The sequence below is a fragment of the Bos taurus genome, chromosome 19 (assembly GCF_002263795.3).
Source record: "Bos taurus isolate L1 Dominette 01449 registration number 42190680 breed Hereford chromosome 19, ARS-UCD2.0, whole genome shotgun sequence".
NCBI lineage: Eukaryota > Metazoa > Chordata > Mammalia > Artiodactyla > Bovidae > Bos > Bos taurus.
This window is the reverse complement of record NC_037346.1, coordinates 59283096-59306611: the sequence shown is the minus strand read 5'-3', so window position 1 is coordinate 59306611 and position 23516 is coordinate 59283096. Positions and strand designations below refer to the sequence as shown.

At 43.9% G+C, this 23516-nt stretch overlaps 1 long non-coding RNA gene across 5 annotated transcripts in view; it reads right to left on the bottom strand.

Annotated features, from left to right (window-relative positions):
* The window catches only part of LOC101902884 (uncharacterized), a 484977-nt gene that overhangs the window by 177818 nt on the left and 283643 nt on the right, over positions 1–23516 (bottom strand). For 2 of the 5 annotated variants that reach the window (XR_009491825.1, XR_009491824.1), the window contains 2 exons: positions 19344–19439; positions 18127–18343 (listed from right to left, as the gene is read on the bottom strand). The exons of 1 other annotated variant lie outside the window; for it this stretch is intronic. This is a non-coding gene — a long non-coding RNA (uncharacterized lncRNA). Of the gene's footprint in view, positions 1–18126; positions 18344–19343; positions 19440–23516 lie in introns of those variants that run through there. 2 more of the 5 variants (XR_009491826.1, XR_009491827.1) reach the window with 1 other exon arrangement.

Genomic DNA, 23516 nt, shown 5'->3' with positions numbered 1-23516 from the left:
GTGGACCATCTTTAAAGTCTTTATTGAATGTTTTACAATATCGTTTCTGTTTTGATTCTTGGCCCTGAGGCATGCAGGATCTTGGCTCCCCGGCCAGGGATCAAACCCACATCCCCCACACTGGAAGGTGAAGTCTTACGCACTGGACCATCGGGGAAGTCCCAGGGGTGACCCACAATTCAAAATGACGCAAAGTGAGCAAAACCTGTCCTAAGGCTTTTATAGGGGAAACAAAGGGGATGAAGAACTAACTCTCAAATTACTCTGTCAGGGATTATTTATACCAGTTTTCATATCATCATTAAGGAAAACTGAAAAGGAGATAACACTATGATAAAAGGCATAGAGAACGGAACGAGGAAAACATCTTTATCTGTGCTCAGCCACTCAGCAGTTGCCTGAGCCTGGGGGTGATGTCCCTTACACTATCTGCTACTTTACATGTGCAAAGCTGAGGAGCGTTAGGTCTCAGATTTCCCTTCTATTTCTGATGTGCTCACAGATTGTGAACCATTAAAAGAAAAAACACAGTGTTGCCCATCATGATTTTAATGTAGAAGGAAATTCTTCTGCCTCTTCAAATCACATATGTGGCCTGAAATTCAGTTTAATTGTCCAAAAGTCCAATCTAGGCAGGAAAGCAACAGATGCTATCAGAAACTCAAGACACCAAATTTAAAGTGTGTGTGTGTGTGTGTGTGTGTGTGTCTCCAGGAAAGGTCACAGATCTGACCTCCTGGAAGCAGCAAAGGTTCCATCCACGGAGCCTGCTGTGACAGCATCTGGAAATTCCTCTCTCGGGTCAGTGGGGAGACATTCTCTGTCTGCTCTGCTTTTGTTTATACCCATGTGGTGTCCGGCATATCAATAATATATTTCAATCTCATCATGAAACCCTTTAATGATTTACTTTTCAAACCTCCCAGGCCCATCTAACCACAGGAAAACTCATTCCTTTTGTTACAAGCTGAAAAGATGACAGTCAAAACACAGACAGCAGAAAAAGTGCTCAATGGAATCCTGTGTCATTCCTACTGTTTGGCCCCAGTAGTCAGGGCTGGGCTTTCAACGTCTGTAGAGACGAAGGGAAGGCTGCTGACTTCCTGTAGTAGCTTTTTCTGTTAAGTGACATGTGTCAAAATGTATGGAATTTTTGCATGATTGGCAGTATTCATAAAAAAATTTTCTGCAAAGCAGAATATGGCAGTAATTGGTTCTGGAATACCTTAACCAAGCTTTGAAAGTAAAAGTCACTCACTCGTGTCCGACTCTTTGTGACCCCATGGACTATACATTCCATGGTATTCTCCAGGCCAGAATACTGGAGTGGGTAGCCTTTCCCTTCTCCAGGGGATCTTCCCAATCCAGGGATTGAACCCAGGTCTCCCACATCACAGGTGGATTCTTTGCCAGCTGAGCCACAAGAGAAAAAAGCCCCTATGCAAAAATTTTATAGACCTTCTGATACATTTCATATTCTTCTATGTAGATCACATCAAATATTCTTAGTTCTATGTCATTCATTGTTAGAAATACTGTGAATTTCTATGGAGAGTGTCACTGACGTTCTGTCCTGCTCAACACAGGCTTTGCCAAAATAGTCATCATTCAATCAAGATGATTCTGTGAGTGACACCACTCACTCATCCTTCCACGTGCCCCAGGTCAAAGCTTTTAGCATCATCTTTGTCTCACTCTTTCCATTTACCCATTGGTTATAGTTAATTTCCACCTCGGTCTATATTTTAAGCTAAAATTGCCCAAAGCAATTTGTTTTCCTCTTCTCCTAAACAAGCCCCATCCCCAGGGCACTATCCTATGGAGCCAGGATCACTGCATATGGGCCTACACTCTCTTATGTAGCTCTTCCCCCACAGCTGAAATGGAGTAATCATATTTAAGTGACTTCTCAGGTGGCTCAGTGGTAAAGAATCCGCTTGCCAATGTAGGAGACAAAGGTTGGATCCCTGGGTCAGGAAGATCCCCTGGAGGAGGAAATGACAACCCACGCCAGTATCCTTGCCAAGAGGATTCCATGGACTGAGGAGCCTGGTGGGCGACAGTTCACAGGGTCACAAAGAGCTGGACATGACTGAGCAAGCAAGGACTCATATTTAAATATAAATCTGACTGCATCATTTCCATGCTTGAACCATGCAATGCGTCTTTGTTCATACAGATGCTCAATAAATATTGTTTATTGTCTGGATGACTTGAATAATCAGCATTCCTGCAAAGGTGGCTGTGTATAGAACAAAATGTTAACAATATCTTCATGTATTTGAAATTAAACAGGGTAATTAAAATGGGGCGAAGAAAGGAAGAAACACTGATTAACCCTTACGCCCCTGTTGGTGGATATATGCGATTTCATTGGTCACGGGAACTCATCATAGTAGGCTTCTAACTCCTGTCTCAGGAAATCGAGGCATACAGGGATTAAGTGTCGTGCTCACAGAGAGTTACATGCTGACAAATGTCCAGGCCAGGAGAGCTGTCTAGTTCCAGGATGGCAGACTCGTGCTCACCCCACACAGTAGATGAGTCAGTCTTTAACGCCCTCCTCCCTTCTTGGGATGAACTTTGTCTGCACAGTAAGGCTGACTGCTCGTCCCTTCAGTTCCTCCTGCTCTCTAGATGTCCCCCTGTGTTCAAGAGGAAAAACAGTGTGTCCCAGTCATCTCCTGCCCACACATATCTCGTCCACCAAGTCCCCTCCCATTCATTCCTCCAGCTTCTGTAATAAGACCCTTGCCCCTCCCTCACACAGACAGTGCCCACCAGGGTCACAGTGGCTCCATGGCACACAGTCAGCAGTCCTTCTCAGCCTCTGCTGTCGGAACGGCTCAAGAGCAAACAGTACTTTTGACCACTTTATGTAAATCCCTATCTTACCCCAGAACCCCCTGATTCTCTCTTCCATCTCTATTTCTCAGTGTCCCGGTGGGCTCATCTTCACCACAGCTTTTAATTCCTGCTAATAGCAGTCTGCTATCCCCCTCCCTCCCTCCCTTTCTCTATATTTTGTCCATAGCACACTTCACCTGCTGTTGCACGCTCCTTCTCGTTCCTCATCTCCCTCCACGTCCAGTTCGTTATATGGTCCTGCAGGACTCACAGAATATTCTCCCACAGGGAATATTCTCCAGGAAAGGCTAGGTCATAGAACGGACCTCAGTGAATTTGAAAGGACTGAAATCATACAAAGTATGTTCTTTGACCACATAGAATTAAATGGGAAATCGGTGACAGAGGGAAATTAGGAAACTCACAAGTACATAGAAATTAACAAATGTAAATAACTAACGTGTCAAAGAAGTCAAAAGAGAAATTATAAAATGAGATGAACAAAAATGTTGCAACATATTATAACATATAGGGAGAAATTTAAAGCAGAAAGAAATGTACAGCTGTATATGCTTAGATTTGAAAAAGAACAATTTCAAATCAATAACTGAATCTTCCACTGTACGTGACTAGAAAGAGAGGAATAAGCTCCACCCAAGGTGAACAAAATGAAAGAAATAGTAAGGTTTAGAACATAAATAAAGATAGAAACGCAGTTAAAAAATTAATAAAGCTATGAGTTAGACACAAGAGCGACAAAACTTAGCTAGACTAAATAAAATCATAGACTCAGAATATTAAAATCATATTATAATCATAATCATAATAATCATAGGGAGACAAAAGATGAAGCCAGGGGATATGAGAGCAGATAATGGTCCAAGACTCAGGCAGTCAGAAATCTAAGTAGGTTGAAGACCCCACCCCTGAGGGTGCAGTATAGGAAAGAGCACTGGAAATTTCAAAACCAACTCATGGCAAATCGATAGGCTCTGGGGGCAGGAAAAGGAAGACAAGGATTCAAATAGGGAGACTGACACCGAGCCACGAGTCCCTACTCCAGAGCTGGCCCCGCGAGAAGGGAAGCGGCAGAACCAGGCAATCATAGTAACACACAACTGCAGAGCCAGAAAGCCACAGGAGGGACGTGGTGCTAATACTTCACATATAAATCTGGATGCCATCAATCCCCGACGCAAAGGTCAGGACACGCCCTAAAAACTAGGGCAGCTGACATTTGGGTTAAGTGGTCTCTGCCATTAGGAAAAATCAACTTTTGGATTCTGGAAAGTGTAGAATGCTGAACTTGTGACCTGAAATCTAGCGCTGTTTCACTCTCATCCTTCTTTACTTTTAAGGAGGTCATTCCAATGTAGTTAAATAAAGGACAGAACTATATATGAATAATTTTGCAAATAGAAAATTTTATACACACACACACACACACACACATATATTTCAAACTATATATATAATTTAACTTTCCTCAAGACAAGGGGATCTCTCATTCTCTCCAACACCTCAATAATCTTCAGACCTCAGAAAGAGCGAAGAATTTAAGAAGCTAAAGTGGAAGTGTAATACTTCTCTCCAGAATACTCCATTACATTCTGTCTCTAGGTCGGTGTTTCTCAAACAAGACTGAATCCCAGGCCTGTCAGAGAGTTTGTTTGGGTTTTATTCATAATACAGACTCATGCCTCCTCGTGAAAGCAAGCACTTTTTGAGTTCTTCATATGTACTGGGCTAGTGTGAGTGTTATTTCTATGCTACAGATGGGGAGGCAGGCAGGAAAACTAAACAGCTCCACAGAGTGACCTGGCTAGTATTGGAGAGCTGCAGTCCACGTCCAGGCACTCTGGCTCCGGAGCAGGGTGCCTCGCTGGCATATCCATCAATATTGCGGGAAGGCGCCCAGCATGTTGTATGTTTTTGAAAGTCCTAAAGGACACTCACACTCACCTGGGCTCGGGAACCACTTTTCTGGCATGCTTCTGTTCGAAAGTGCACTTACAAACAGTTTGTGGTTCTTCTAACATCTGTGCTAATATTTCATTAAGTGTCCGGCATGTAGGGAAAAGGGTGTTCATGCTACTGCCTTAATTTGCCTTAGAAAGTTTCTTTTTTTTTAAGTTTATTTATTTTTAATTGAAGGATAATTGCTTTACACTATTGTGTTGGTTTCTATCAAACATTAACATGAACATCATTTATTCATTATATAAAATACATCGATGTGTCAGGAATATATTTTACTTAACAATACTACAGAATCCTGAAGTAGTAATAAAGATGGCTAACCTTGCTTCAGTAATAATAATACAGAATCCTGAAGTAGTAATAAAGATGGTTAAAATCCAGTGAGTTCCACTCACTAAGATCTCAGGCTGAATGTTTAGTATATAATATCTCTAACTCTTACAACAATGTCACCATTATAAAGATAACAAAACTGAATCTATGAAAAGGTCCAAGGTGAAGAACCTGAACTCACCCGTATTAATTTCAAAGTTCTTATTATTTCCGTGAAGTCTACGGGACTTCACATCCTCTTCACACCCTGAATTTGTAAGAAGCACTATCTCATAATCCAATATGATTTAGTTGCTAAGTCATGTCTGACTCTGCAACCCCATGGACTGTAGCCCACCAGACTCTTCTGTCCATGAGATTTTCCAGGCAAGAATACTGGAGTGGGTTACCATTTCCTTCTCCACGGAAAGAATCTTCCCGACCCCAGAATCAAACCCGGGTCTCCTGCATCGCCTGCACTGCAGGCAGATTCTTTACCGACTGAGCCACCAGGGAAGCCCTCGAAGCCTACACTTGTGCCCATGTTAAAGCATCGCCCTCTTTGCATGGTTCTTTCTATGACTAAAGCCAGTTAAAGCCCTATTTTCTTCAGAGTCCTACAGTTTCTGGAAAAGATAAGTGAAAATGATTCTGTTACTTGAAAGATTTCTGGAGGACTCCAGAAGAAAACCAAAAAGAGGGTGGTAGCACGTCAAACCGAGGACTTGAAGGGAGGCAGCAGTGGGGCGCGGTGAGGCCCTGGCACGGCTTCTTACGTTTACACTATCTGCAAACCTTTCAGCGTGTGAAAACAAAGGAGGACACCTTCCTGAGTCCTTAACTCTGCGATCCCTTGGGTCATCCACAAGAAGACTCGTGTAGATGATAGAAATACAAGCATACTGGGACTTCCCCGGTTGTCTGGTGGTTAAGACTCCACGGTCCCAATGCAGAGGGCCTGGGTTCGATCCCTGGTCAGGGAACTAGATCCTGCATGCTGCAACGAAGATTCCATGTGTCTCAAGTAAGACTCAACACAGCCAAAAAAAAATACATGCACATTTAAGTGTAAAAGTCACCCAGCCACACTCGAGGTTTCCAGCTCCAGTTCGGTCACTGCCACATGTTAGCTGACCTCAGGCACCGTGTTTGTCCTCTCTGGATCTCAGACTTTCTAGTTTCACATAATTAATGCACCAATATATTGTCTGTGCCTTCTTTCCAGGTCCAAATAAAAATTAGTCATCTGCATTTAACTTAAAGTTCACAAAGGAGAAGAAAAAGGATATCGCACATTTCCCAAGCTCCCAAGAACTTTGAGTCCCAGGACATCAGGTAAGTAGTGACATGGGGGAGTTACTGGCGCTGGTGGTAAAGAATCCACCGGCCAATGCAGGAGACACGAAGAAGCACGTTCAGTCCCTGAGTCAGGAAAGATCCCCTGGAGAGGGAATGGCAACCCACTAAAGCATTCTCGCCTGGAGAATCCCATGGACCGAGGAGCCTGGTGGGCTACGGTCCGTGAGGTCACAAAAGATTTGGACACAACTGAGTGATTGAGCAAGCATATACGTTTGCAAAAGGCTAACTTGACTCAGGTTCTAGAAGCTGTGTTAAGCATGCTCTCTATTAAAAAAAAAAAAAAAAATATATATATATATATATATATATATATATATATATATATCTTAAGAGAAAGATTTTCTCTGGAGGACTTTTCAAAGATCTTGATAAACTTTCAGACATCATCAAGGAAAGAATAAAAGATTCTTCTCCCGAATGTCACACAACTGGAAGTTTTACACCCTAATGTGAGAGTATAAACTGGTATAGCCTCTTTAAATACTGTTTAGTCTTATCTGCTGACGCTAAACATATGCATAGCTTATGGTCCATGGATGGGTCCTGTCAATGTTCTAGTCCTCCATCCAAGTGCTATTTGCATGGTTTTACTCAGCTGAAAATCTGAGGTTTTCCTTAAACTTTGAACATGTCTCTGTACACTTGTTATTCTTCATAAAACTTATTTTTTAATCCTATTCTAACATCAAAAACTGTGACTGTCTGACTTGGGAGCTCAGCTGATAATGGGGGTTCAATGCATCAACTCATGTAATAATTACAGTACCCTATGTTATGGACGTGAGTCTGAGTGAACTCCGTGAGTTGGTGATGGACAGGGAGGCCTGGTGTGCTGTGATTCATGGGGTCACAAAGAGCTGGACACGACCGAGCAACTTTACTGAACTGAACTGAACTATGTTATGGGATAAATTATTTCTTCCAAAACTGCTGAAGCTCTAATACCCAGGACTAGCAAATGTGGCTTTATTTGGAAATAAGATGTTGACAAAGATAATCAAATTAAAATGAGGTCAGACAGTATTGGTCTTTGTCTGACTTAGCTCACTTATCATAATGCCCTCAAGGTCCATCCCTGTGGTCCCAAACAGCAAGATTTTCTTATTTCTCATGACTAAATGGCGTCCACTCTGTGTATATGTATGCATGAGTGTGTATATATATACACATACACATACCTATCCGTCTTCTCTATGCACTCCTTTGTTGACAGACACTGAGGCTGTCTCCACATCTTGGCTCTTGTGAGTGATGCTGCAATACACATGCGGAGGGAAGATATCTTTCCAATATCCTGCTTTCACTTCCTTTGGATGTATAGCCAGAAGTGCAGTATCACTTATATGTGGAATCTACAAAGCCAAACTTATAAAAATAAGGAGTAGAAGGGAGGTTAGTAGGGGCTGGGGGAATTCGGGAGATACTTTTTAGGAAACAGACTCATAACTAGAAGGTAAGTCAGTCCAAGGGACCTAAGGTACAGCATAGCGATTGTGGTCAACAATACTGTATCACATACGTCAAAGCTGCTAAGAGACTACGTCTTAAGTGCCCTCACCCCAAAAAGGAAACGTTAATTATGTGGCATGATAGGGGTGTTAGCTGATGCTAAGCTACGGTGGTGATCATAGTGAAATATACCAATTTATCAAATCAGTACATGGTATACCTTAAACTTACACAATGACATAAGCCAATTCTGTCTCATCATAAAAAACAGTGAGGTCACCCTGAATTAGAGTAAACCCTGATCAAACATAGCTGAGACCACAGGAAAACAGAAACTGGAGGGGCGGGTCCACCAGCTGAGGACTGCCGAGGCCTGCTGCACCAGAAGTCAAGAGAAAGGCAGGGAGGCCTTCGCACAGAACAGTCGTGGCGATGACTCGATGTTTGGAACCCTAGTCTACACGACAGTGAGGGAACAGATTTTTGTTGTCTTAAACCAATCCATTTGTGGTCATTTGCTACAACATCCCTAACTCTCCGAACTAGTTGTGGAACAGTCACTGGTAATTTAAAACACAAGATGATGCCTTAGGTCACTTAGAAAGCAAGCATTTTTATTTCTGTCACTCCCAATATCCCTTCTATCTTGCAGAAATCCATCAGGGCAAACTCTTTCCCCCAAGGCCTGTTTAATGAAGCTGATTACACACCTGGCTTCTGAAACATATGACAAAGGTAATCCTCTAGGTCAGCTCAAATCCCTGGACACAGTACAAAATTTATAAGTGGGCACATGAGCCAGTCAGAGCCAGCAAAATATCCAAAGCCTTTCTCTGATATCTCAAAAACGTCCTCTTTCTCACTAGACCTACAGGAGGGAAGATAAAGCTCCACAGTGAGAAAGAACTGCCAAAGGAGGAAGCAAAGACTCCAGGCAACACCCCGCATAGCTGAGCACTGAATTTAATCATGGCTAAAGCCAGGCCTTTGGTAGATCTTTCAACTTATCACTGACAACTAATCAAAGACAACTTACTTTTTGTCTCAAGACCATTGGTGATTTTCTGCCTGTTGCACCCATGAGAGTCCAAGCTAAAATAGCCTTGTCTTCAGCAATCTCCATAAATATTGCATTTGTTGTAGGAGGTGTCTCTTTCTGACAGTTACTTCCACCTACCACACTGGGAAAAGCTCTGGGATGTTGAGAAATAAGATGGAGTTCCCAGGAGCCTTGGTGGCTCAGACAGTAAAGCGTCTGCCCGCAATGCGGGAGACCCAGGTTCGATCCCTGGGTCGGGAAGATCCCCTGGAGAAGGAAATGGCAACCCACTCCAGTATTCTTCCCTGGAAAATCCCATGGATGGAGCCTGGTAGGCTACAGTCCATGGGGTCGCAAAGAGTCGGACACGACTGAGCGACCTCACATCACTTCCCAGGAGCCTTATCTCGGATAGCCTCCTGAAGAAGAACAGTGAAAGTCCAAGGCACAATCCACTTGGCACGTGGCTCACTTGTCCTCTGGGGGGATCCTTTCCAAGCCAAAGTCCTTTCATCTCTTCTCTTAGCCTTTGCCAGAGACTAATCTAGAAACATGGCAATTCAAGACTGCCCTTACCTGCCAAATGGCAGGGCCCAAGTTCCGTGGTCCAGAGGGTAGGGAGTGGTGATGGGGAGAAATTCCATCTGGTTTGCTGACATGTCAGGCAAGCAAGTGATGCATGGAGACCGTGAGTAACAAAGGAAGAAGACCTTTAACAAATCTCAGACTCAGAAATGTACACAGAGCATCTCTTCCTTATAGCTTGGAAGCAGCCTGAGTCTTCTTAAGTTTGGAAACTATATCATTGACAGAGGCAGTAAATAAATTTGCCTAGATGCTGCCATTAAGGAGTTAAAGAACACTTTTTTCTTTCTCTTTGGTATTATGATAATAAAGGGCACACATTTTAAAACTAATTTACCTTCTAAAAAATTAAAGCATTTTTACCGCTGTTTGCTTTTCCAGCTTCTTTAATTTGGGTAATTGCTTAGTCAACTTTCAAAAATATATATTCTGTCTTAAAAAAACAGCCAAATATGACGGATCACCTTCATTTTCATTTCGGATTTGGCATGCTGGACCCAGATTGTGTATTCTTTCCATGGCGCCACACCAGCCTCGGATACTTAATTAATTTCCTTTCGTTTGTGCAGACTTGCACTTAAAGAGACAGTGTCCCATTTTGATGGCTTACTTTTGGCTGAAGTTCAAAAGTATCACTTCTTAAATCTTTTCTCCCCCCACTTCAAAACTTCCCAGAGTGCTATATAGAAAAATAAAATAAGAACACCCTGGTGTTTTCCTCCACCCTCACCCTTCTCTTCAACTACCATTTCTTTCACTCCTATTTATTCTTCCTTTAAGCCAATCTTTGCTTTAAAAGAGGAAAAAGAGAGAAGGAAAGAGAGAGGAAGTCATGAAAGAAAGAACGAGACGGATGCGCTCTTGCTTCTCTCCTCCTGACACCTGTTTTCAAAGCTGGGGGTGAGGCTGTGTTTCACAGTTGTGTCCATGGGTCAAGATAACTGGGAATAATCAAAGACTTTTTGAACATTAAGACAGTATCTTCTCACTGCAAATGAAGACCTGCCACCTTCTCATCAGATAGCCCACACCATCCTTAGAGTAAAACAAACATTTTTAAAGATAGGTGATAAGGAGGTGAGAGGTGGGCTTGCAGTTTGACATTTGAGAGGAAGTTGGGGAGATAAGCATTTGCAATGGAGACTGACCACGCCAAGAACATGACTGAGCCAGGCAAGTCTTCTTCCTACTGGAGAGTTCTTGATCATTTAGCAAAACGTTATTCTAGGAAGAACTGCTTGGTTCTTATGTACCATTCACACGGTGCATTCAGTAAGACATTATTCCCAACAATTTTATGTGCTCTGTCCTGAATGAATATTTTTAACAATGGATTGTTGCAGTGATCTTCCCCCCCCCCCCCCACCTAAACCCAACTCTGTATCCAGGAAGGGAGATGGGGATGAAATATTTAATCCCAACTTGCAAAGACACTAAACAGCAAGAATCTCCTGTGGGAAATCTGGCTTTAGCCTGCTTCTGAACCTTGTGTTCCGTCCCTATGGCTCAACGTTCGCTGGTTTAGGACTTCCTTCCTTCCTTCTCCACTCGACTTTCTGCCTCTACTTACTCTTGGTATAATACCTCAAGGAAGTAAAATCATAAAGTGTCTGTCCTCGTATTACTGTTTTATTTCAATCAGCCAGTTCACCCATGTTATAGCATGTTTAAAATTTCTTTTCAGGGCTGAATAATATTCCATTGTGTGTATACACCACATTTAGTTTAGTCATTTATCCACTGATGGAAACATGGGTTTCTCCCACTTTTAGCCTAGTTAATAACACTGCTATGAGTGTGGGTGCACAAATATACGTGTGAGTCCATCCTATTAACTCTTTTTGATCTACACTCAGAAGTGGAACTGCTGGATCACATGGCAATTTTACGCTTCATTTTTTGAGAAACTGCCATCCTGTTTCCCACAGAAAGTGTACCATTTTACATCCCCACAGCTATCCACAAGAGTTCCTATTTTTCCACATCCTCACCAGCATGTATTATTTTCTGCACTACCTTCCTTTCATCATAACATTACTCTCTTGTCTAATAGTTTGCTAACTTTCAAGCAACTTCATCTTTCATTGTTCTTGAGAGTCTTTGTCTAACACGAACTAGACAGGACTCCGAGTGGCTTCTTCTTTCCCAGGTTGAACTGGAAGTCTGACAGAGAACACAAGGAAGCTTGTAAATGTAACATCAGTTACTAAACCTAAAACAGGCTTCCGTGGTCTGAGAATAGAGGTTCAGCATTTACAGGCTTGGTAAAAATAATTCTTAACTCTAATCCAGCTGTCAGTGGGCAGGAACCTACTCTAAAACCATTCCTACAGCAGAAAGAAGTGATCGAACTTGGAAGGAATGTTGAAGTAAAGCAATTCCTTGTTGGTGGTCATAAAGCAGCAGTCCCGGGCGCCACCTCCTCACTCATCTTTACTGCCGAGGCCCCTGGACAGTAGGGAGGCCACACTTCATATTTTATTCTACCCCTTGGTGCTGGCTTCACTGTCTATTCTACCTAAGATAGATACATATATGTATTTACATTTAACGTAATGAAGATAATGCAGTTTAGTTTTTTGTTACATTTTTCTTATATTAAAAATTATGCATACATCATAGATATATATACATATATATGTATATATACATATGTGTATATATACATAAGTAATATACACAAACAGACACACACCAGAGCCACAGCAGTACCCCACTTGCAAAACTGAGTGATGAAAAGCAAGCTCCACTTTGCCTCCTCTCGGGCAGACGTCACTGTGTCTCTGAGACCTTCAGACCTTCCTACTTCTTACTCTACCTGTGGGTTGGTTCCTGCATGAGCCCTATTTCTCACAGGCACTCTCATTATCGCGCTGTGATACTGACTGCATGCACCAGCATTTACTCACTTTCTGCCTCCAGTCTGAGGTAGAGTTCTCTGCGGTGGAATTGTTTCACCTATTTAAAAATGTATCAAAGTGACCCAACATGCATATTCAAGAGAGGGAAAGAAAAGTCTCGGGGAAGAAACAGCCCTTCAACCTACGCCCTTCATAAATTAATGATAACAAACAGCAACCCAAGGTTCCGAAGGCCACGTGGGGTAAAAGGGAACTGCGAGGGCACCCCCTATTGATGAGAAACCGGCTGCCTGATACACTGGCTAATGAAATCAGGAGGTCTCCCGTGCAGCCAGGACCTCAATCAAGCCCAGCAAGTCGAAACATCCAGCGACAGGGAAGGGCGGCTCACACTGTCAGAACCGTGGCCAGGTCAGGAACTGCCAGGAGTACTCAACAGGGGAAAATTCTCAAGAAGCGGTGATGCAGGGGGAAGAAGCAACCCACGATGAAAAGAGGGAAGATGCTGCTGGCCACAAATCTTCCTGGTGTCTGTAAGCCACAGGCCTGCTCACCCTGAGTGCAATCTCTGAGAGCAGAATGATTTTCCAATGAGAGGGGAAAGGAGAAGATGTGACTGTTTATTAAGCACCTGCTGTCATCGACTGAATGATAATTTATTGATTACGAAGGACGGGAACTGTGTTGCCTGCTCTATAAACACCAGAAAATTTAATCTTCCCACCACTGATGTGAGGCAAGTTTCATTCTCCCCATAAAACAGGTAAAGACACTGAGTCAGAAAGGTTACATAACAGGTCCAAGAGCCCCGAGGGAATGTTGGAACTCTGGTTGGGACCTTGGTCCATGAAATACATAGATACGAAAATAACGCCCCAGACCTGAACTAGACAAAATCATGTAAACCCGGAGAAAACGATGTGTGTAGCCTCTGGACCAAATCCAGCTGACCATGTATTTTTGTATGCCCCACAAAACAATATTAATGGTTGTTGAATGGGTTGAAAGAAAAGAAGAAAAGAACCTCTCATGACATGTGAAAACTCCATGAAATTCAAATTTTTGTATCCATAAATAAAGTCGTATTGAAACACGGCCATGCTAATGCATTTGTGCTTATGGCTGCATTTGCACTTCAGTAGGATAGCTGAGTAGTTGCAACAGAGCCACTCTGACCTACAAAGCCTGAAATATTTACTATTCAGTTTTCCACATTAGAAGTTCATTGACAACAGACACTGTTCTAGGAAACAGCTCGTGCAATAAAGCCTTAGCTGTCACATTGGTCACATAATTTGAGCACTCTCAAATTTTTCACGAGAGATGAAACAGTAATGGCGTACTCCAAATACACAAATCTGTGTCCTGTATGGAAATAAATTCACTTTCCAAAAGGATGCACTCAGGGCTATTCATTAGATCGTTTCCGATGGGATTGGACCTGCCAGATTCATTTTCATTCGCTCGTTCAGGAACACACACAGCAGGTAAAATGGGGCACACCTGCTTTGCCACGCTCAGTCCAGCACAAGTCTGTCCTGGATTCCATCCAAGGGAGGCTAATTTTCAAAGGACCAGGGGGACCTCATTATAACTCCTACTCCTTCTGTCCCAGACACCCCGCGGCACGGACGCCCATCTCAGGCTTTCCAGCCAGGTCCCCGGATACTCAGGCGCTGGGAAGCTAATGAACCAGGACCTGATTCCAGCCAGCTCTCAGCCAGCAAAACGACCAGGCTCTGCGGGCATATTATCGGCAGGGGAAATAAAACTGCCAGCAGGCCTTTTTTTCCCCCCAGAAATAAAAGGATGTAAGGTGGGGAGGCTTCCCAGGTGGCTCAGTGGTAAAGAATCTGCCTGCAGTGCAGGAGCCGTGAGTTCGATCCCTGGGTTCAGAAGATCCTCTGGAGGGGAAAATGGCAGCCTGCTCTAGTACTCTTGCCTGGAAAATTTCATGGACAGAGGAGCCCCCCCAGCAGGCTACCGTCCAAGGGGTTGTAAAGAGTCAGGCACGACTGAGCACATGTACACACGCACACGCATGCACACACACACACACACACACACACACACACACAAGATGGGTGACACAGTATAAAGAGTAAAACTGAAGAGATTGAAGATAACCTGTTTCAAGCCACAGGAGACCTAAGACTGTTTTGAAAGTTTAAGTTTCTCAGTCGTGTCCGACTCTTTGTGACCCCATGGACTGGAGCCCACAAGCCTCCTCTGCCCATGGAATTCTCCAGGCAAGAATACTGGAGTGGGTTGCCATTCCCTTCTCCAGGGGATCTTCCCCACCCAGAGACTGAACCCATGTCTCCTGCAGTGCAGGCAAATTCGTCACTGTCTGAGCCACCAGGGAAAATCTTCTAATGTCCCATTTGTTTAACATTTGTGGCAGCTTGAGCACAGGCATTAATTTTGGGACACTGAGCAAGGAAAGGTTTAGCCATTAACTAATACAAATACAAAAGAAGGTCATGGACTTGTGGGCCAAAACTGGGATATAAAATCGGGCCCTTGAGCGCTCTTTAAAAAGCTCCGCTGGGAAAGGAGCGAGGCATTGGCTTTTCACGCGGGTGACTGGTTGAGCTTGGTCACGTTGACACAGGAGTCCGGCCTGCTCGCATAGCTGGAGTTACCCTGACCGCCCTCTTCTAAATCACAGTTTCTCCCCAGCCACTCACTCTGTCTCCCGCTTCATCTTCTTCCACAGCACTCATCACCACCGGACACCCAAGAACTGCAGTTAGTCATTTGCTTATAGTCCCCCTCCCGCCTCGAGAACACGAGTTCCGTAAGGGCAAGGATTTCATCTGTCTACTGAATTCTCAACCTGCTGTCTGGCCCGCAGTATCCGGTCAAGTTTTCCTTAAAGATAAAGTGACTTAAAGGGGGTTCTCAACCAAACGCCAGAACAAATACTCTTGATCTTTGGGAACTGCCTCCTGAGATCTGCACTTTCCTCCAAGAAACGGGAATACCAGGGTGACATGTAAACCTTCCAACCACCGTGAACTGACTCAGCCTCTCACTAGCGACAGTGTTCATCTGTCCTATGCGATCAGCCAGAACCAAATGAGGAAGTAATCTTCAAGCAGTCCAGCACCTTCACCTCATGGGGGCTTGATACATGCCTGCGACGCCCTGAATGATACCTGAGTGACTAAGGGAATGGCACAGAAGACAAGCGAATGAATTGGCACGCTCCGGTAACTGACCACCAGCAAGAAGGCTCGTTCTGAAAGCGTAAACCTTTCATTACCTTGATATTACTGTCTCTAGGTTCTCCTTGACCCTCCTTTCCTGATCTTTTCCCCTCCTGTCTCCTTCTAAAGATTATTTTCATTTCCCTTCCCCTCAAATGATATATTCAGTGGTAGTGAAACACGCTACTATTTCACCTGCTTTTCCATATCAGGAAACCCTTTTAGAAGATGATAAAATTGGTACAAAGCACGAAAGCAAGGAGGCTGATAAAGCTGCTTGTGGCCCCAGGGTGCCGGTCTCGGGGTTCTGCTGGCCCAAGCGCTGTTTTGTGGTTTCAGGACACTTGGAGGCAGTCTCTGGATTGAAGAAATCCATATGTCTGTATACTTGCCACCCATCCATGGCATGGGCTCAACACTGCAGCAGCACAGTAGCTGGGAAGCTCTGCTCTGCTCTTCTGCGCCTAGACCTCTCTAGTCGATGTGATCCACTCACGCTTTTAATCAGCACCCAGACATAGTAACTCCTATATCCACGTCTCTCCTCCAGACACCCACCCCTTCTTAGCTCCCGGATGAGGGGCATACACAGCACCACTAACTGAACACGCTGTCAGGATGTTCCACGTCTGACGACGTCCTCTACCCACCTGCTTCCCACCAGATTTCACTCTCCTGAGTGGCAATTAAACCTGAGATTCAAACTAAAAGCATGGGAGCCTTCTTTCACATTTTCCACGTCTACACAACCTCCGAGGCAGCCTCTACATCAGCTGCTTCTCTGATGGCTTCAGGCCATGTTGTCTTTGCCGGAACTATTTAGGCCTCCTCGGAGGCCTCAGCTCTTCCAGTGTATCCCCTCCAATCCAGCGATGGGCTGCAGCTGACCCCACTGGCTCCTGAGAGTCAACTGTGCCCTTTCTCGTCCCAACTCCTGGTTCAGTGGCTTCAAGTTGGTAGCTTAAAATCCGCCCGGTGGCAGTATTTACACCATGGAAATCAGCAAATGCTATAGTCAAGATTTTTTGTTTTCAGACAGGCAGTTGTTAAACCTTTACTAGCATATCACTGCTGGAATCTATCTTCTACAGAGAATAATGTATTTTAAAACAAACATTTAGTCATGCCATGATTTAAGCCATTCTACTCCTAATTTCCCATAAGATTAACCCAAGCTCTTAAATGTCACAGGAAGGCCCCCTGAGATCTACTCCCAGTTCCTCCTAAAACCTTATCTGCTAACATTTCCCCTCCCTGATGGAAGCTTTTTGGCAGCATTGGAGCACTCACTCATAATCGCCCATATTTCAGGCTATTCTTGACTCAACGATTTTGCATAAACTATTCCAGAAGCCTGGAGTCTCTTACCATAGATCATCTCCTTTTGTACAACTATCTCTTTACCCAGAGTTTAATGTATAGTTGAGACAGCATTTTCTGCAAAAATTCTTTCCTGGTAACCCCTAAGCTGTGATGCCCACTCCCCCTCCTCTAAGCACTGAGAGCGCCCTCTAAGTGTTTCTATCACTGAATTTACTATTTCCTATTATAACCATTAATCTGTATCTCCCTATCTGGAAAGAGGCTGGGAGATTCTTGAGAGCAGAGCGCATGTACATTCATTTTGCATCCTCAGTTCTTGGATAGTAACTTGAAACATTGTAAATTCAACCCATATTTACTGCATATATAGGTAAATGAATAAATAAGTGGATGAATAAACACTGGCAAAGACTACAGTAATTTAAAACATTTGAAAGAATACTGAAACTGGAATTCACACTTTTTAACTGAGTAACGGGGATTCCTTAATTTCATGGGCATGAAAGGCTGGTTAGGTTGCAAACACCCTCACAGGGAGGGTCCCTGCTGGAGGCTATTATCAATACTAGCTCCTGCAAAGATCCTTGTCTCTTATGCAAAGTTCTCTTTTCTATGAATCGGCCTAGATGTAGCAGATCTCCAGATAAACGGGCCACTCATGAGCAAGTAGGAAATTTGTGTGAGTGTGTGTGTGTCTGGGGGAACAAGGGAAGAGGCTCTGAAACAGACAGAAGGCGCTGGTGGACTTCAGCTCACCAAAGTCAATGGCACCTGTTTTCTCTTCCTGACAGTGCAGCTACCAAGAGGGCTCTGCCTTAATGTCACGCACATGAACTCTGTATAAATAGTCACAAACCAGTCAGCTCAACAAGAAACCTAAAGTCAACAGCATTATACAATCTTGAGGGCTTCCCAGGTGGCTCCGCAGTAAAGAACCTGCCTGCCAATGTAGGAGATGTGGGTTCAATCCCTGGGTCGTGAAGATTCCTTAGAGAAGGAAATGGCAACCTACTCCAGTATTCTTGCCTGCAGAATCCCCATGGACAGAGAAACCTGGTGGGCTACAGCCCATGGGGTTCCAAAGTGTCAAACACAACTGAGTGTTCACACACACACACACACATACAGTGTTGTCTTGAACAGATTTTTAGAATAATTTTTCTTTTATATTTTTACTCTGAGATACAGTTAGTCTTCTATACATCAAGTATTCCTGTGAGTTCTGAAGTGCAGTATTGCAGTTTGGGAAGGAAGCAAAATGTTCATTTCTAGAAGAAAACATGTCCTGAATAACTTTGTGAAAAAGGAGGCATCAGTCCTTCCTGAGTGGTAGCTCAACCAGCAGCATCTGAGGGCTTAACAGTATTCCTTTCCTATAAGAAAAAAAAACAAAAATAATAATAATAACGCTTTTGTGGTAACAAAAAGAGTTTCCTTCTCTATATCTCTTTTTTTTCCCCTTTTTAAGGTCCCAACGAAAGCACTGAAAGCAGTAATTCCATGAGTATTTACTAGATATATTTATTTTGCTAATAAAGTATTTAAAAATTAGGAAGACAATCAATACAGGATTCTGCAACTAAAGCTCAAGGCCATAAAGAGAAACCACTAATTGAATTTAGAATCGACAGGAGTTTGCTGATGTCAAGAAACAGTTATTGAAAGTATTCTGAAAGGTCTGAAGAAGGATTTTCTCCCATCCGCCCCCACAATACCAACACCACCATCAACGGGCCCACAGCATTACCAAAAGGTGACATTTACTGCAAGCTTGGCATTTTCTGAATCTGTCTTGAACCACAAAAATTATGCTGAACTCCCCAAAAGAAATGAAGCTGTTTTTACTTTTTCTTCATCTCTGTCTTTTTTGCCTGACTAGTAACAGGAAGCTCTTGGAAACTTCCCAGAGAATGGCTGGTCTTGTAAGAGTCCCAAACCACCCTTGTAGGCGCCAGAGTCTTGGCACATTTGAGGTAAAGGTTTTAGAAGCACCTGCATCGCCCCTTTCAAACAAACGTCCCATCACCGAGCCTGAGAAAGTCCCCTTGTTACTTATTAGCCATGATCCAGAGTGGAGGCAGGTCATGCAAAAAGCTACAAGGCTTGCCCCAGCCAACCTTGCATATTGATTGTAAAGAAAATGTAGAAAATGCCTATGAAGCATCTTAAAGTTTGCAGCCGGAATTAGGACCCTCGATTAGACCCTAAGTTCAAGCTATCGCCTGTTCCCCATTCAGAACTTATCCTCTAACAAATAAAACACAGGGGAAGAGGGAAAACTCCCAACACCTCATTAGTCTAATGACCGTGTCCTTTTTTTCAACCTCAGCGCTTTGGGAGGGAATTGGGAGATGGGTGAGGGAACTCACGGACCTTCCCGCTTCAGTCCACACCGAGTGATCTTAAACCCCTGGGCCTGTTCATCTCCTTCTCCAGCCTGCGGTTAGGACCCTGTTGCAGTTGGAGACACTGCAAGAACAACAGTGATTATCTGAGGGAACACCTCCCCCGCTCCCAGAGCCAGCTGGGTTCTACCAGATGTTGGTCTGAAGCTGGCAGGAACTCCGGGGACCTCGAGGGGCAGCAGGAGAGAGGGAGGGCTGCCAGGAGGAAGGGGCGTCTCTGAGGTCCTCGGTGTGGGCTGAAAGCACTGGAGAGATCTTCCACCACTGTGCTGGAAGAAGGCGAGGGGCTCTGGACGGGCTTGAGAAACTGTTCTGCTCATAATAATATTTTCCTTCTTCCTGGATGGTTCAGTGACTTCCCAGTCCCAACAGTAGATGTAACTCCCAAGGATGGCACTCCTCCAGTTACCTGCATGGCTAGTCACTAAGCCGGCTCTTTGCAACCCCATGGGCTGTAGCCCGCCAAGCTCCTCTGTCCATGGGATTCTCCAGGCAAGAATACTGACTCCAGTTGCCATTTCCTTCTCCAGGGGATCTTCCCGACCCAGGGATAGAACTCTTATCTCCTGCACTGAAGGCAGATTCCTTACCCGCTGAGCCACTGGGGAAGCTCAAACAAATGCATGGATTTCTATAAAAGTACCCCAAGCCCACAAAACAGATTCCGAATTCATGCTCATTGAATGTCGACACTGATGTCAACAAGTCTACCATTTATTGTTGTCATTTAAAGTCTCCTGGCTCATTAGAACAAACCAGTTCCTAGAGAAACATAAGAGGTGTTATCTGCACTTCCATGTTAGTATAAACTAGTAAACTGAGCACTAGCTAGTAATGAACAATTCACTGAGGGCTTTGTGTGTGTGTGTGTGCCTCAGCCAGTTCAGTCGCTCAATCCTGTACGGCTCTTTGCAACACCAGGCTTCCCTGTCTATCACCAACTCCCAGAATTTGCACAAATTCATCCATCGAGTCAGTGATGCCATCCAACCATCTCATGCTCTGGTCCCCTTCTCCTCCTGCCTTCAATCTTTCCCAGCATCAAGGTCTTTTCCAATGAGTCAGTTCTTCCCATCAGGTGGCCAAAATATTGGAGCTTAACTTCAGCATCTATCTTTTCCAATGAATATTCAGGACTGATTTCCTCTAGGATTGACTGGTCTGATCCCCTTGCAGTCCAAGGGACTCTCAAGAGTCTTCTCCAATACTACAGTTCAAAAGCATCAGTTCTTTGGGGCTCAACTTTCTTCACAGTCCAACTCTCACATCCATACATGACTACTCGAAAACCATAGCCTTGACTAGACAGACCTTTGTTGGTAAAGTGATGTCTCTGCTTTTTAACATGCTGTCTAGGTTGGTCATAGCTTTTCTTTCAAAGAGCAAGCGTCTTTTAATTTCATGGCTACAGTCACCATCTGCAGTGATTTTGGAGCCCCCCAAAATAAAGTCTGCCACTGTTTCCCCATGTATTTGCCATGAAGTGATGGGACTGGATGCCATGATCTTCGTTTTTTGAATGTTGAGTTTTAAGTCATCTTCTTCACTCTCCTCTTTCACTTTCATCAAGAGGCTTTTTAGTTCCTCTTCACTTCCTGCCATAAGGGTGGTGCATCTGCATATCTGAGGTTATTGATATTTCTCCTGGAAATCTTGATTCCCTGTGCTTCATCCAGCCCAGCATTTCACATGATGTACTCCATATATAAGTTAAATAAACAGGGTGACAACATACAGCCTTGACATACTCCTTTCCCAATTTGGAACCAGTCTGTTGTTCCATGTTCAGTTCTAACTGTTGCTTCTTCACCTGCATACAGATTTCTTAGGAGGCTGGTAAGGTGGTCTGGTATTCCCGTCTCTTAAAGAACTTTCCACAGTTTGTTGTAAAACACACAAAGGCTTTGGCATAGTCAATGAAGCAGAAGTAGATGGTTTTCTGGAACTCTCTTGTTTTTTCAATGATCCAACAGATGTGGGCAATTTAATTTCTGGTTCCTCTGCCTTTTCTAAAACCAGCTTGAACATCAGGAATTTCTTAGTTGATGTACTGTTGAAGCCTGGCTTGGAGAATTTTGAGCATGACTTTACTAGCGTGTGAGATGAGTGCAATTGTGCGATAGTTTGAGCATTCTTTGGCATTGCCTTTCTTTGGGATTGGAATGAAAACTGACCTTTTCCCGTCCTGTGGACACTGCTGAGTTTTCCAAATTTGCTGGTATATTGGGTGCAGCACTTTTACAACATCATCTTTCAGGATTTGGAATAGCTCAACTGGAATTCCATCACCTCCACTAGCTTTGTTTGTAGTGACGCTTCCTAAGGCCCACTTGACTTTGCAGACCAGGATGTCTAGCTCTAGGTGAGCAATCATTTCAACATGGTTATCTGGGTCATGAAGATCTTTTCTGTGTAGTTCTCCTGTGTATTCTTGCAACGTCTTCTTAATATCTTCTGCTTCTTTTAGGTCCATAACGTTTCTGCCCTCCTTTGTGCCCTCCTTTGCATGAAATGTTCCCTGGGTATCTCTAATTTTCTTGAAGCGATCTCTATTCTTTCCCATTCTATTGTTTATGTCTATTACTTTGCACTGTTCACTTAGGAAGGCTTTCTTATCTCTCCTTGCTATTCTTTCCTTTTGGTGCCTGGGATTCTATAAAATGTTTTATGTGCAGTATCTCACTGAATAATTAACAAAACACTTTGTGTAGCAGTCATGGTGGCTGCTCCCTGACATCTACTAGGAGTAATTATCTTAAGATCCCCATTATCATGCCATTCTTTTCAGTGTTGATCAGGGCATGAGCATGTTATCAAGTCCAAGTCAATAAGTCATGAAAGGGAATCTGGTGAGGGGATTTTAGCAAAGATTTTCTTACTCCTAAAAAGTTTTCCCTGGAGGCTCAGTTGGTAAAGAATCCACCTGGAATGCAGGAGAATGCCTGCAATGCAGGAGACAAGGGTTCGAACCCTGAGTCATGAAGATCCCCTGGAGAAGGAATTGGCAACCCACTTGAGAATTCCATGGACAGAAGAGCCTGGTGGGCTAAGTCCATGGGGTCACAAAGAGTTGGACGTGACTGCGTGACTAACTTTCCAGTATTCTTGCCTAGAAAATCCCATGGACAGAGGAGCCTGGCAAGCTCCAGTCCGTGGGGTCTCAAGAGTTGGACATGACTTACCGACTAAACCACTAAAAAAGAATATACAAGAATGAGACAATCTTTCTTCTCACCTGACATCATTCCTGGTTACAACATTTGCAGTTAATGCAACCACACTGCCACCATTAAATGGCCAAAGGGATAGATAGAAAACGTTTGAGCCCTAAGCAGTGCTACTGAGCCAATGGTTATACTTCACCCTGACTTCCACTCGCGTGAGAGCATAAATTTTGTTACTAGGCAGGCCAATTGGAAATGTGGGTTTCCTGTTACTATCAGCAGAGTTCACCCCAACTAATACACAATGTGCTTAATAAAGAACACTGTCTTCCCCATTCCACAGGTGAAGAAATTGAGGCTCATAAGTTTCCGTGTCTCCCAAGGTTATGAAACGGCGATTTGAACTAAACAGAATTCCAAACGCACACTCAAACCACCATGCCACATTCTAATAATGTTAAAGAGAACAGTCTGAGACAAGCTCCATGGGTAACCAGCTCGGTTCCACGGGTAAATCTGAGCAGAATCAAGAGGCAGGGCACTGCGGGCCACTCGGTCTCTCCAGCGATTACAGTGCTGGAGCCCTCTGGAGAACCCTACATAACTGTTCCAATAATTCAGCTCTGCAGTCAGTCACCAAAACACACAGGGCCCTGGTTCCCAAGGCTGCTGCGCTCCTGTGTTTCACAGTAAAGCAGGGAGATGTTAGAGAGTTGACTACTAAGGAGGCATCTTATAATGGCTGTAAAATTGCTTTCGTTTAGGGGCACAGCCAAGGATAATTAATTCCAACAGAGGATGAATCTCTTTATCCTTTTTCCCCTTTCAGGGCTCAGGCTGGTCAAGAACCTCTCCCTGTGCACCCCTTCCTGTGTCCCATAATTGCAAACGCAATTACGCTTTCTGATGTTTTATTTTTTTCCTCATGGTCCTTGTTCAGACCCGTCATCTTCAAGGACAAGGAATCCCGGCCTCTC